Raw genomic sequence first — 15,387 nt, 5'->3', positions numbered from 1 at the left:
AAAAAGAGAGATGAGAAAAATGCAGGAAGAATAACATCTCGTTTTCTTTAGCTTTTTTTTTTAAATTTCCAACGTTTATTTTAAGTTCAGAGGTACATGTGTAGGATGTGCAGTTTACATAGGTCAACTTGTGCCATGGAGGCCTGCTGCACAGACCATCCCATCACCTAGATATTAAGCCCAGGATCCATTAGCTATTCTTCATGATGCTCTCCCTCCTCCCACCCCTCACCCTCTGACAGGCCCTTTTGTGTGTTATTCCCCACCCCCACCCATGTGTCCATGTGTTCTCATCATGCAGCTCCCACTTATAAGTGAGAACAAAATCCCATTGAGTATCAAATGAAGTAATATATGAAAGTACCTGGCATTAAGTAGATGCTCTATAAAAACCCTCTTCCTCTTTGAAGGTGGTATTTGATTTTCTTTTTCTGCATTAGTTCACAGAAGATAATGGCTTCCAACTCCATCCATGTTCCTTTTTATAGCTGCATAGTATTCCATGGCATATATGTAGCATATTTTCTTTATCCAGTCTATCATTGATGGGCATTTGGGTTGATTCCAAGTCTTTGCTATTGTGAACAGTGCTGCAATGAACATATGCATACATGTATCTTTATAAAATAATAATTTATATTCCTTTGGGTATATACCCAGTAATGGGATTGCTAGGTCAAATAGTATTTCTTCCTCTACATCTTTGAGGAATTGTCACATTGTCTTCCACAATGGTTGAACTAATTTACACTCCCACCAACAGTGCAAAAGAGTTTCATTTTCTCCAAAATCTCACCAGCATCTGTTGTTTCTGGACTTTTAATAACAGGCATTCTGACTGGTATGAGACGGTATCTCATTGTGGTTTCTACTTCCATTTCTCTAATGATCAGTGATATTGAGCTTTTTTTCAATATGTTTGTTGGCCACATGTATATCGTCTTTTGAGAAGTATCTCTTCATGTCCTTTGTCCATTTTTAATGGGAATTTTTTCTTGTTTTGTTTTAATTTTATTTTAAGTTTCAGGATACGTGTGGAGAATGTGCAGGTTTGTTACATAGGTAAAAGTGTTCCATGGTGGTTTGCTGCACCTATCAACCCATCACATAGGTATTAAGCCTGACATGCATTACATATTTATCCTGATGCTCTCTCTCTCCTGCTGCCCCCCTGAAAGGCCCCAGTGTGTGTTGTTCCCCTCTCTGTGTCCATGTGTTTCACTGTTCACCTCCCACCTACAAATGAGAACGTGCAGTGTTCAGTTTTCTGTTCCTGTGTTAGTTTGCTGAGGATAATGGCTTCCAGCTCCATCCATGTCCTACAAAGGACATGATTTCATTCCGTTTTATGGCTTCATAGTATTCTATGGTGTATATGTAGCACATCTTTTTTTTTTGAGATGGAGTTTGCTCTTGTTGCCCAGGCTAAAGTGCAATGGCACAATTTCGGCTCACCACAACCTCCACCTCCCAGGTTCAAGTGATTCTCCTGCCGCAGGTCCCCGAATAGCTGGGATTACAGGCATGCACCACCACACCTGGTAGCACATTTTCTTAATCTAGTCTATCACTGATGGACATTTGGGTTGATTCTTACAGTGGACTCTGCTGTTTCAGAGTTCTTTGAAGTTTTCATGCACTAGTTATGAGACATTTCCAGCCAAAATAACTTAAAACTATTTTCAATGAAACTTTAGTGATAATACAGCAAAGTTGTGTTCAGATCAGACATAACCTCCAAGAAGACTCCCATAGGCTGAGGTGAGGTAGAAAAAGCAAGTCAACATTAAGGAATTGCTTTGAGAAATAATTATAGAAGTGTAGGGTATTGGTACACAATGAATCCATCAGGAAATGGGCCCAAGTTTGGACTCTACCGTTTATTAGCGGTATGCCCTTGATAAAATCATTCAGCATTTTTAAGTCTCAATCTTCTCATCTGTTAAAAAAATTACGTTAATAAACCTTGATCTTCTTTAGGTGCTTGCTACACAATCTGTGGTTCATCCAACGGCATTTACATCACTCAGAAACATAAAAAATTAGAAACTCTTTAGGTCTCACTCCAGATCTTCTGACTCAGAATCTGCATTGTAAGCAGATCCACAGGTGATATATACACATTAAAGTTTGAGTAATACTGAGTTACGTGTGGTGGAGGAGAAATGAGAGAACTCATATAATCTGATCAGCAAATTAAGAAGACAAAGTTGAAAGTAGGTATAAATGAGGCATGATATATACGGAAAAGTCTTAAAACCATTACTGTGGGGTTAGATGAAATAATGGTGGAGCAGCCAGTATGTCTTCTCTGGGATCAGAAAGCATGTGCTTATAATAGGCCCAATCCAAGTACATTTTAAAGGAGAAGGAATAGGACAAAAGATAGAGAATATACAAAAGCTACCATTCATTGACTGAACATTAAATGTTAGGTATATTTTGGGGTGTTATATAATTATCATGATCATTTTAGCATATAGATATTGTCAGGAATTTAGAATAGTGTCTTGCACTTAGTAATTGCTCAATTAATGTTAATTATTATTGCTATTTGTGATAAATACTGCCTTAACCTGTCAACTAAAGAGTTGGGCAAAGGAGACAGAGGATACAAAGAAAGAAACCCATATTTACTTTATTGCAACTTGAACTGACTTTATCAAAGAGGAAAGAGAAAGAAAACAATTGCTCCAAGTGAAATTGCTCCAAATGCTCCAGGTGAAATTACTCTTCCTAAGAAGTTGCTTGATTTTGGCTCTGATTTCTTCCCACTTCACTTTGAAAAAGGTAGGCTCTCACTCTGGAAATAGGCAACTCTTAGCTTGAGGAAGTCAGGATAATTCTATTCTACTTATAAAAAGCAAAGCAAATTCCAGAGGAGGCAGCAAGACATGAGCAGGGAGATTGGATTCCTTTGGAAGAAATCTATCCCGGGAATATTGAAAGCGGATAGTTTCAGCCAGATCAGCTTACTTTGGTATTTTGGAGGGTAGAAGAAGCTTCCCTCTCAACATTGTATAAGGTTAGCAATCTCTGCATCCCAACCTCTAACAATAGCTCTAAGAAAACCTAGCTGAGAGTGAAACTTCAAATATCAATTGCTACTTCAGTAAGGAGTGTCAGGAAGGGATCTTTAGAGTCATTGAAAAGTATCATTGATAAAAGAAGTGTCCAAATCCTCAGCAGGGAAGCATAAAACTTGGAAAGCTCCTGGGAGTAAGGGGACCCACAAAGGGGAAACACAGTTAATCACTGTCTCTATGTCTAGTTCTAAAGCCCAGGCATTACATTTATAAATGCAACTCTCGGCCGGGCGCGGTGGCTCAAGCCTGTAATCCCAGCACTTTGGGAGGCCGAGATGGGTGGATCACGAGGTCGAGAGATCGAGACCATCCTGGTGAACATGGTGAAACCCCGTCTCTACTAAAAATACAAAAAATTTAGCTGGGCACGGTGGTGCGTGCCTGTAATCCCAGCTACTCGGGAGGCTGAGGCAGGAGAATTGCCTGAACCCAGGAGGCGGAGGTTGCGGTGAGCCGAGATCGCGCTATTGCACTCCAGCCTGGGTAACAAGAGCGAAACTCAATCTCAAAAAAAAAAAAATGCAACTCTCACTAATTCTCTAGGCCTGGGCACATCGGTATCAACTGCCCTCCCCATGACTTCCCTCTTTTTCATTCAGCACTGTTACCCTTTAAGAAGACATTCACCAGGCCCCACTCACTGGCCTTTAGATCATTATGATGATTAATAAGATAATTTTAAGGATCTGAAGGAAGCCCTGTGGGCTTCAAAGTGCAAAGAGAAAATTGGAGCAGGGTGTTATGGCAATTTTGGCCTCAAATTGCTTTATACCGTAATAGGAATAGATTCACCATAGGAAAGGACTAGGCCATTGGGAGTGCAGTGAGCCCCATATGTTCCCAAAATAGCAGCAAAACATACCTGGCAAGCATATCAAGAAGACCAGGCTTACAGTGGGCTGACAAACTTCCAAGAGAACACAAGAAGTTACTACAAAGTGGGTAGGGCCAAAATAATGTTTGGTATGGGGGACACATTTGGAAGTGTCTGTTCTGTACACAGTGACCCCCTTATAACTCCACTTTGATTAGCAATGGTGTGCCAATAGCTTATATTACATGACCCTAGCCTCCTGACCAGAGCTGGTTTATCTAGGTATAAGTAGCTGGCTCACGTCAGATCTATCGGTGTGATATGGGAACTGGAACAAACAAAGCCAGTACCTTTTCATGTGACTGAACTGTAACTTATAAACTCAAGAGATGGAGCTATCTCTTGCTCATTATGTAATATAATTTGCTAAGAGAGAAGGAATAAGGAGATATGCCAAGGGAAGCATATATAAAACATAGAAAGAAAAGCACCTTAGGTTGCTGACAACTTCCCATTTCCAAAACCCGGTCCATTCCTAAATTCCAGTCACATTGCTCTTGTGTTTAAGCTAGCTTCAGCTGGTTTACACCCTTTGCAACCAAAGGATATTAACGAATAAATAACATGTATAAAGGGGAAGCTGCTGCATCAGCTTGCGGTGTCACCATGAGGCAGTATAGACCCAGTGATGACACATATTTCAAGTTTTTCAAGAAAACTGCAAACATATTTTATGTGAAATCATCTATCTTTTATACACTGGCAATAAATTCAAATTTTGAAAAGAACATGGCTCAAGACAAGTATATCTGTGGCCTGAATGTGGCTTGTGAACCCTTGAGTTGTGACCTCAGTGAGCAAAATCTGTCTTACATGTTGCTTCCTTACTTATATCTTTCATCTATTTTTACCTTTTTCATATGTGCCCATTCATACATTGCATTATGCTGCTTAACAGGACCCACAGTTACTGACTCACTTTGATTCTATTTCCTTTTCTGGTCTTGCTGACTAGTTAGTTTAACATTTCATAATGATTAAAAATGTAGATTGTGCAGCCAAACTATTTACATTCAAATTCAAATTCTACAAATTATTAGCAGAGTGTTCCCAGTTTCTTTACAGATATTGTCAGAGGTTTGGGGTACTGGAGTTTACCCATTTATCAAATTGATATAGTAAATTCATTGCTTAGAGTAGTAGTACTTGGTGCATTTATTATTATATTATCAAAATTATTATTATTGCTTTTACTACTCTGACTAGTCATCATTTCTACCAGTCCGAACTCCCACAAAGTACCAGTCTCATCCATTCTCCCTGGTCAGCAATGACTTTTGAGCCCTAAGGTTTCTGTCCACCTTCTGGTACCAGTAATTTTTCTGGTCTTTGTTGACTGACCCTCAGTGAAAAAAAATCCCTCTAATTTCTCTGTATAGCACTGAAAGCAGCTGTTTATGCAATCTCTAATGTTTTGAATAGTAAAGAATAGCTTTTGGGTACAGTGTTCCTTATATTGTGCCTATAAAAAACAAGAGACTCGGCCAGGTTTGGTGGCTCATGCCTGTAATCCCAGCACTTTTGGAGGCCAAGGTGGGGGAATCATGAGATCAGGAAATCAAGACCATCCTGGCCAACATGATGAAACTCCGTCTCTACTAAAAATACAAAAAAATGAGCCAGGTGTGGGTGGCATGTACCTGTACTCCCAGCTACTCAGGAGGCTAAGGCAGGAGAATTGCTTAAATCCGGGAGGCAGAGGCTGCAGTGAGCAGAAATTGTGCCACTGCACTCCAGCCTGGGTGACAGAGCAAGGCTCCATCTCGAAAAAAAAAAAAAGACTCTTATTTATGGTTGATTGATGGGTTCTGCCTAGTATTCCAGTCTTTTTCCTGCCACCAATTTATGTATCAGCCATAATGAAACACTATTTCCTGAACACAGCATATCTCTGGTGTCTGCATTCATTTACACATGATGTTCCTTCCATCTGCAATGCTTTCTTTCTGTATATGTTGACAACTCCAATTTGTCCTTCAAGAGTCAAATGTCATCTCCTCTAGCAAGTCTACTCTGACACTCTAACCCCCCAAATCACTCATATATTATTTGCTCATAGTAATGACTTTCTCACTTGGCAAGTTTGCCAAAACTCCCCTCCTTAAGTTGACTCGAGTTTCCTCTAACCCTCAGTGTCCTATGTAAAAACTGAGCATAAGTATTGTGAATTATCTTAGTATGGTCCATGGCATATGGTATGTAATCAAGAAATGCTAAATGTTAGCTAGAGTTTTGTCTGTCTCCCAGCTGAGCTGCAGGGCAAGACTGAGGTCTCAGATTTTTGTATTTCCAGGCTGTGGCACAGAGCTAACTACATAGAGGGCCCTCATGGCATATATATTGAACAAAAAAATGAGAAGAATAACTGAATGCTGCTTCCCCATTTCAAAACCATCTGCCTTACATAAGTGGAAATGGTTAATATATATGACCAGGATTAATTAAACCAAAGCTGCAGATCACATTCAAGGTATTATTCATGTAAAAAAAAAAGTACTCTGAACACCTTTCCATGTTCTCTGTTCATTACATCTATATCATGCCATCATTGACCAGCAAAATGTTCCCAGCTCAGGGAGCTATTCCTAAGTCTAGCTTTCTAAGGAACAAAATATAGGCCATCTTAGCATCAGGAGGCATTAGCTAGATAATATTCTTTGAAACTTAGCTATTTCCCTAAGACACTAGGAGAAAGAATTTTAACCTTGTTGTTTATCCAGCAGTTGCTTTTGCTCAGTAAAAAGTTCTCTAAACTCACCCTTTCTCTAACCCTACCCAGTCCTTCTCCAACCTACATTATGTTAATGCTCATTACCTGCCTCGGGTACTAAGGTTCTTCCTGCCTGGAATACCCTTTCCCTTCCACTCTGCATTAATTCCTACGTCTGCTATGACAAAGTGTCGCTTAAACAATGGAAATTTATTGACCCATAGTTCTGGAGGCTAGAAGTATGAAATCAAGGTGTCAGCAGCGTTGGTTCCTTCTGAGGGCTGTGCAGGAAGAATCTCTTCTAGGCCTCTCCTTGGGCTAGAGATGGTTATATTCTCCATGCCTCTTCATATCATATTCCCACTGTGTGATCTCATTTTAACTTTATTAACTCTATAAAGACCCTGTCTCCAAATAGCCACATTCTAAAAAACTAGTAATTAGGACTCCAGCATACATTGGGGAACACAATTCAACCCACAGCAAAGAACATACAGATTGGAGGCAGAGGGAACAATAAAGGAGCTATTATAATAAGCTAGGTGACATATAATGAAAAAATAAGCAAAGACAATACAAGTAGGAATAGAGAGGATACAAAGGTTCAAGAAGAAAAATCTAGAAGGTAAATAAAAAGGGAAGAGTCATAGACGACTGTAGGCTTTACAGCTTGGTTGACTAGGTCCCTGTCAATCACAAGATCGAAATGGGAGTGAAGGGTTTTAATGACATATGAAGGGTTTTAAAAATATTAAGTTTACGGTACTGAGATATCCAGTTAATGAATGAATAATCTAGGCTCAGGAGAAATATTCACTCTGGAGATGCAGACTGTCATGCAGGCAGTCTTCAGCATATAAATGGCAGTGAAAACTCAAGTGGACAAGATAACCCAAATAGGATTATAGAGTGGCAAGAGAAGAGAATGAACAAATGGTCAGAGGCAGGTGGAAATTTAAGAAAGAGTATAGTCATGGAAGACAAGGCAGAGGTTAAACAAGAAAAAAGTGGCTAACAGCCTTGAATGTAATAGAGAGTCAAGTAGGCTGAAGATCTAAAGAAAGGGCACTGAATATGACAGATCTTTAACTTTGGCAAGAGCAGTTTCAGTGATGCTTTAAATGGAAACTGCACAGAAAAAGGGAGTGGTAATTTAAATGAGTTCTGTCAAAGAAATATTTAGACAAGGGAAAAAAAGTGCTTACAAGCGTAAGATTAGGCAGTATGACATAATAGGCATAGCCTTTGTAGACTTGGGTTCAAATCTCAGGTCTGCCACTTACTAGCTGTCAGCTTAGCCAAGTTGCATAATTTTGCTGTGCCTCAAGTTCCTTAACTGAACAATGAGGAAAATAATAGTATCTACTTAATAGGACTGTTTTGAACATTATATACATTGATACCTATAAAGTGCTCAATAGAGGACCTGGTACAAAGTAGGTCTTCAATATATGTCAGCAATATTAGGTGGATAGGGTTAGATGAGTGGGAAAATCAAAGAAAAAGAAGAAATTTAAGAAAATAAGAGAGAAGGAAGCCAACTGATGAAACAACTTAGAAAGTACAAGATAGGATGTATCTCTCAGACTTACTAGCTGTATGACCTTGGGTAAAGTACTTTCCTGTGCCTCAGTTTTCTCATCTATGAAATAGCAATGATAATAGTGCCTATCTCACAAGATTATTGTGAGGATAAAGTGAAATGACACATGAAACATACAGAGTACTGAAATTAAAGGAAATAATGCATAAAATTTAAAAAGCCATATATTCTAAAACAGTTCTACAGTAGGGAATAGGAATGGGGATTCCGATATGGGATGGGAACAGGTTCCTTTCCTGTTCCATTCCTTTTCCACCTTTCACAAATAGGGCATAGTAAGCCTCTGTTACTAATAGAGTGTATTATATTCCTTAGGTGTATTGGGAATGAAAAATTAAATGAGAATATCTAACCTCTAAGGCAGTAGTTCTAAAACTTCAGTGTGTATCCAAGTCACCTGGATGGCTTGTGAAAAAAAAGATACTGATTGTTTTATCATAATCAGTATGACTTTCTGAGTCTGCGGTGGGGCCTGAAAATTTACTTTTCTAAGAGGTTCCCAGGTGATGCCGATGCTGTTGGTCCAAGCACCATACTGTGAGAACCTCACTCTAAGCTAGTGGCTCTCAGCCTTCACTGCACATCAGAATTACCTAGGGAGCTCTTTAAAAATCCGTCTTCCTAGCTGTGCCCCAACCAGTTACATCAGTATCTCAGAGGAGGGACAATGTTATCAGTATTTTTAAATATCCCCAACTGATTCCAGTGTGTGGCCAAGGTTGAGAATTGTTTTAGGGGAAGCCCACCCTAAACCACAAGTTTCCCTTTACATGCATATCTAACATGCACACCTATCTTATCCCTAAAAGGGAGCTGCAAAAATAAGTGGAAATTTCAAGGCCAGAAATGAGTGGAACTTTCAATGTATGGAACAGAGGAGCTAAAATTTTGTATTTGTGTGACTTGTTCTTGTTCTTACTGCATTGTCCTCTTTGGAATTCTTTGGCATTTTTCTTTTTTCTCTCAATTCCCTTCCTCTCACTCTTCTCTCCTTCTGGGTTCCTGAGACTAATGAGGTGTTTTAAACTTACAGCTCCCACTGGGAAGGACTTGGGGGAAACACAGTGCATAACTTTAAAGGAATCACGTGTGCCAGCAGGACTGAAAGTTTAAAAAAAGGTTTCCAAGCAAATAATTTTCACAATTTCATGAGAAAGAGTGCTACAAAATCTTGTGATATTTTCTTAAAGCAGATGAGACTTTTTCTAGTGCTAACAAATTTATTGTAATATATTTTGTTGAAGTACATTGAAGAGAATTTCCGTGTTTAAGTATAGTTGACCCTTGAGAAACACAGGTTTGAACTGCATGGGTCCACTTATACATGGATTTTCTTCCACCTCTCCCACGCCTGAAAAAGCAAGACCACATCCTTCTCTTCTTCCTTCTCCTCAACGTACTCAACATGAAGATGGCAAGAATGAAGACCTTTATGATGATCCACTTCCACTTAATGAACAGTAAATATATTTTCCCTTGTTTATGATTTTCTTAATGTTTTCTTTTTTCTAGCTTACTTTATTATAATAACACAACATATAATATGTATAACATATAAAATATATATTAATTAACTGTTTATATTATCAGTAAGGCTTCTGGTCAACTGTAGGCTACTAGTAGATAAGTTCTGGGGAATCAAAAGTTATACATGGATTTTCAGCTGTGTGTTGTCAGCACCTCTAACCCCTGTGTTGTACAATGCTCAACAGTAGTTTCAAATGCATTTGAAACCTTCTTTAGATAATTATGTTATAAAACAATGGTTAGCATGAAATTGTATTAATTGACATGAACAAGTTAGCAATAAGTTTACTAAGCTTTTCTTAAAGGAACATTAGATCCCAAATATAAAAACATAATCCATCTTGATTGTATAAGATAAATAATTCAAGATTCATTCTCTTTAATACAATAGAACTTCAAATAGAATGATTGTTGATTATTTCTTTTTTTTACAAATGACTTCCTGTCTCATTCAGAATAAAAGCCAAAATCTTTACAAGTTCCTGTATGATCTAGCCCCCTCTATCTCACTGACCTTATATCCCGCTACTCTTCCTCCTCTCCACTCCAGTGATACTGACCTTCTTACTATTCTTTGAATACACCATCATGCCTTTGCACTTGCTAGTTCCTCTGTCTAGAACACCCTTCCCTCAGGTATTCTCATGGCTGGCTCCCTCACTTCATTCAGATATAGCCTTTAATATCATCCCAATTCAACAAGCCCTGTAGCCTTCCTCCTGTCTTATCCCCACTCAACGTATATGTTTATTGTTTGTGGTTTGTCCCCTCCACCAACACCTCCTCATTAGAATATAATCCCTAAGAGGGCATATTTTCCCCATAGTCTTGTGTGGTGATGATACAGAGTAGATTCTCAGTATGTAATTGTCAAATGAATGAATGAATGAATATAATAACACAATGTAATTTTCTGCCAATACCTTTCTCTGTCACAGGTCCCAACCCTGGACCGCTGAGTAAGAACTAGGAAGGGACTCAAAACAAAGGAAATTGCAGAGCACTGGGAACTGTGGCATTCAACTGACCAAACAGAAACTTACAGAGTGAAATATTAGCCCTAAAACCTCAAACAACACGTTTTCATCTCTTTGACCTGTGGGATATAATCAATCAGGCTCTATCCACAGTCCTGCCACCCTCCCTATGCAGAAACATAAGAGAGACAAATATGTAAAAGATGTCACTGGTCCATAAGAGACCCTTTCTATCAAGTTTCTTCCACACCAGCTCTTTAACGGTAGAAGGAAAGATAGTGAAGCCCTCCTTCTCATAACAATCTGCCTTACTGGGCATGGATAATGCGAAAGTGGCATTAGCTTTTCTATTGAAGTTTCCTGCTCTTTCCTCTTTGTATGCCATTTTGACTTGACGTCTTATTTCTTCTAGCTGGAATTCCCAGTCACTTGGCTTTGAGCATACGGACATCTGGTACTGAATGGAAGTCAATAAAAGTGAACCATTGAGCCATTCATGTGAAAAATGTTTGGTAAATGTTGGAATCAAATTCCACACTTATCTCCATATCCTTGGAAGGCTACTAATCAGTTAAAAAGGGAGTCATTGACAACACTCAGCATGGCCTTGGCATTTATACACACCTCCCAGCAACATGATCAGCTACAAGCAATGCACCTAGCATTCTATAAATACTTGTAGAATGAATGAATTTATTCAAGTTACCTGCATTGTCATGGAGTCTCTCAGGAAATGGAAATTTTCTTTTTGAGCTAAAACTGCAGAGTCAACTGACTGCAGTTAACTAATGTGTAACTTGGCAACATTGCCCAGGGTACACCTCCTAAAAATCAAATGGATATTAGAACCAAGTTTAGAAGCTGGTCTGAGTAAGAAAAAGCTGTCCTTGCCTCACAAATTCCTTCCAACATACATGTAGTTTTATAGTAAGGTGAGGCACTGCCACCCTTCTCATAATGGAATTTCCGGTCAAATTGAATTTTCAGTGAAATAGTGCACTGTCCCTTTAAAAAGCCAGGCAAGATGGAGCTCTCCCAGCTCACAATTAGAGGCTTCAGACAACCTGATAGGGTTGCCGCAGAGTGAAAAAAAGAAAGAATGCCAGGAGGGAGGTAGTCGAGGCTCTAAATACCTGGAAGAGAAATCAAGGATCCAACCACACAGCCATCGAACTGAGCGCGCCTCTCCCGCCCTTGGCAGATCCTCTAGGCTCTAAAGCACCACCTCCCCTCCCCTCCCCTTCTTATCCAACCCCACTCAGCTCCACCCTCCGGTTCCTCCTTGAAAGAGGCTATTTCGCCGCTCAGAGGGGATGATAAAAGGAAGGTGGAGTGTAAGGTGGCAGTTTGTAAAGCAAAATGAAAGGAACTTACTTTCGGATTCTGCGCCTCCGAAGGCACCCTCTCCTCCCAGCCCCGGGGCAAGGGCCGACGGGGCGGGGCCGGGGTTAAGCTGGTGGACCCGGGGTCCTCACTCCCTCGGACTACAAACGTAGTTGAATGAAGAGTTAGGGGGAATGGGCACCGACTAGGGCCGGGGTACAGTCTATTTTAATTATCTCAAGGGAAGACAGAAGAGTGTGAAGAGTGTTAGCCAGAGGAAGGAATGGATGTGAGCTCTAAAACCTTCCTTTTCCCTCCTTTCTGGTTAGCTTCCCTCTCCCGGCATTAGCGATATCAAGGGCAATGATTTTCCTTTTTCCTCCTTTTTGGTCTCTCTCAGCTGCCAGTCCCGACCCCACCCAGCGGCTCCACCCCATCCACTGCTACACATTCTGTCAATCAGCCCCTTTAAAGCTGCATCGCACAACTTGGTTCTTCGTCCCCCTTAGGAGGGCGGACAGAATCATGGTCCTTCTGACCTTTCCAACAATACCCCGACTTTTCCAACAACACCCCGGACCTTTCTGCTGGGTTTATGAAGTGAGGTTGTTTGCTAGTGGCGGCCTCTCCTCCCGCTTTGTCCTGGAGCTTGAATACTGGGCTCCACCCAAACTTCTTCCGGCAGGGGCAGGCCCCACCACACCCCACCCCATCTCTTTACATTACTTTGTTTCCGGTAAAAGTGGTTACCAAGGCTGCCAGAGCCCCAAGAAAGTTTCTGTGCGCCCTCTTTGGCGCCGCCCACTCCCATGCAGTCTTTGGATTGAAGTGGCTACAACAGCTCTCGGGTCTCTGGGGCTTCGTTCTGCCTGGCCTGGGATGCTCAGTCTTCCCGGTCTCGTCTCTCAACTGTGTGAGTCTCCCTGTTTCTGACTAGAATGGGGAGGAGGAAGGAGGAAAGGGTGGGAATTTCTAATTCACCCCAAACAGCAGTTTCTTACTACCGCCCCACCTCGTAACTAGACAGCTCAAAGTCAGAGATTCCATCCCACCGGTATAATTGGAACTCCAGAATGACCCATGAGAAATCATGTTTAATCTCATTCCCACTTTCAGTTAATGACAATACCTGGTTGCTTAGGTCAGAAATCTTGGAACCATCCCTGACAGTTCTCTCACAAGTCTCATCCAATTCTTGAGGAAATCCCCTTGGCTCTATCCTAAAAATGTGTTCAGCATCCGACCATTTCTAACCCTTTCCACTAACTACCCTGACCCTGGCCATCACCATCTCCCAAATGGTTGGCTAGTAGAGTGTCCTCACTGGTCCCCCTTATTCCACATCTGCCCGGCTAAAATCTGTTCAACAGCTGGCAAACAAATAGTCTTTCTTTTTTTCTTTTATTCTTATTTATTTATTTATTTTGCGTTTTAGTTTGGGAACAAATAGTCTTTCTAAAAGGCAAATCTGTCCAGGTCTCACCTCTGTTTAAAACCTTTCAGTCAAGCCAGGCGTGGTGGCTAACGCCTGTAATTCCAGAACTTTGGGAGGCCAAGGCAGGTGGATCACGAGGTCAGGAGTTTAAGCCCAGCCTGGTCAGGATGGTGAAACCCCGTGTCTACTAAAAAATACAAAAAATTAGGCGGGCATGGTGGTGGGCGCCTGTAATCCCAGCCACTCCAGAGGCTGAGGCAGAGAATTGCTTGAACCCAGGAGGCGGAGGTTGCAGTGAGCCGAAACTGCACCACTGAACTCCAGCCTGGGCGACAAAGTGAGACTCCATCTCAAAAAAAAAAAAAAAACAAAAAACAAAAAACCTTTCAGTCATTTCCCAGTGCGGTTAGCATCCAAATTATCTTCTATTATCTACAAGGCCCTCAAGATCCACCTGTCCCCTGCCTATCTCTTTGACTTGATTTGTAAAGACCTTGTTCACACTGCTGTAGCTATGCTGACCTCCTTTTCATTCCAATATATTAAGATCTCTCTCACCTCAAGGCCTTTGCACTTCCTTTTCCTTCTGTCTGATTATACCCACGATGGGCTCCAATATCCTACATATCTCAGAAAAGCTTTCCTTTATCGTGCATGTTAAGGTAACTCCCACAGTCCAGGCACTCTCTATGACCTCATTTCATTTTATTTTTATCACAGCACAGATCACAATTTAATCTAATATGTGTGTTTGTTTCTGTGATGATGAAAGTCTCCCACTAGAGTATAAGCTCAATAAGAGCAGGGACATCATCTGTTTTGCTCACTGCTCTATCCACAGCATACTGAAGAGTGGCTGTCATATAGTAGGGACTTAATAAATATTTAAAAGAACAATTAAAGGCAATATCATCAGGGATTTATCTGGGTGATAACTTTTTAAACAATAAACCAAAAAAGAAGACCAGAAAGATATACACACCTGATATAAACCACTTTCCCTATTTATTCTTCCTTAGAACATCTGCTTGAATATCTTGCCTCTGGGCTGAGTTGGCAACATGATTAGAACAGTCACATAGTAGAAGTGTGCTTTCAGGTTGGTTTTTAGGGTTGGCAGTTGATAGCTGATGGTTGACTTGTGTTCTTGATTTAAAGATGAAGAGAAGAATAAAATTAGGGACATTGGTTACATAAAGCAAGAAGGGTCATTTAAGCAATTCTCTAAACTATGACCTTGATACAGGGTTGTAAGAGGTAGTCATTTTCCTTCACCAGTAGAAGAATATAGGGCTATTTAGTCTCAACGAGAAAACTTAGGCCAGGCGCAGTGGCTCATGCCTGTAATCTCGGCACTCTGGGAGGCCAAGGTAGGCAGATTACGAGGTCAGGAGTTTGAGACCAGCCTGACCAACATGGTGAAACTGCGTCTCTACTTAAAGTACAAAAATTAGTCGGGCGTGGTAGTACCTTTAATCCCAGCTACTTAAGAGACTGAGACAGGAGAATCGCTTGAACCTGGGAGGTGGAGGGTGCAGTGAGCCAAGATCGCACCATTGCACTCCAACCTGGGCAACAGAGTGAGACTCCATCTCGGAAAAAAAACAGAGAAAATTTAGGAAGACAACAATCTTTTCTTTCAGGGTTGTCTTGAGCTGTCATTAACATGTCATTGATTCTTTATGCCTCCTATGTCCTAACCTCAACTATCTGCCTGTTCACAGAGGTTACTCAGCCCAAATCTCTGGACGTCTAGCCATGAATGCCAGGCAGCTCTTACTAGGTTGCTACTTATTATAGGGAGGTTTGATGGATACCATAGTTATGTTCTTAGCACAGTGCTAAGCACTCT

The 15,387-nt window shown here is 40.7% G+C and overlaps 1 long non-coding RNA gene across 1 annotated transcript; it reads right to left on the bottom strand.

Moving 5' to 3' along the window:
- Positions 1 to 249: 249 nt before the first annotated feature.
- Positions 250 to 12,758, bottom strand: LOC103790251 (uncharacterized). The gene is made up of 3 exons (XR_616447.5): positions 12,152 to 12,758; positions 11,484 to 11,601; positions 250 to 590 (listed from the first exon to the last, which is right to left on the bottom strand). It is a non-coding gene; the product is annotated as an uncharacterized LOC103790251 (long non-coding RNA).
- Between the last annotated feature and the right edge of the window lie 2,629 nt (positions 12,759 to 15,387).

The sequence above is a fragment of the Callithrix jacchus genome, chromosome X (genome assembly GCF_049354715.1).
Source record: "Callithrix jacchus isolate 240 chromosome X, calJac240_pri, whole genome shotgun sequence".
NCBI classification, from domain to species: domain Eukaryota; kingdom Metazoa; phylum Chordata; class Mammalia; order Primates; family Cebidae; genus Callithrix; species Callithrix jacchus.
This window is presented reverse-complemented; position numbering and strand designations above follow the sequence as displayed.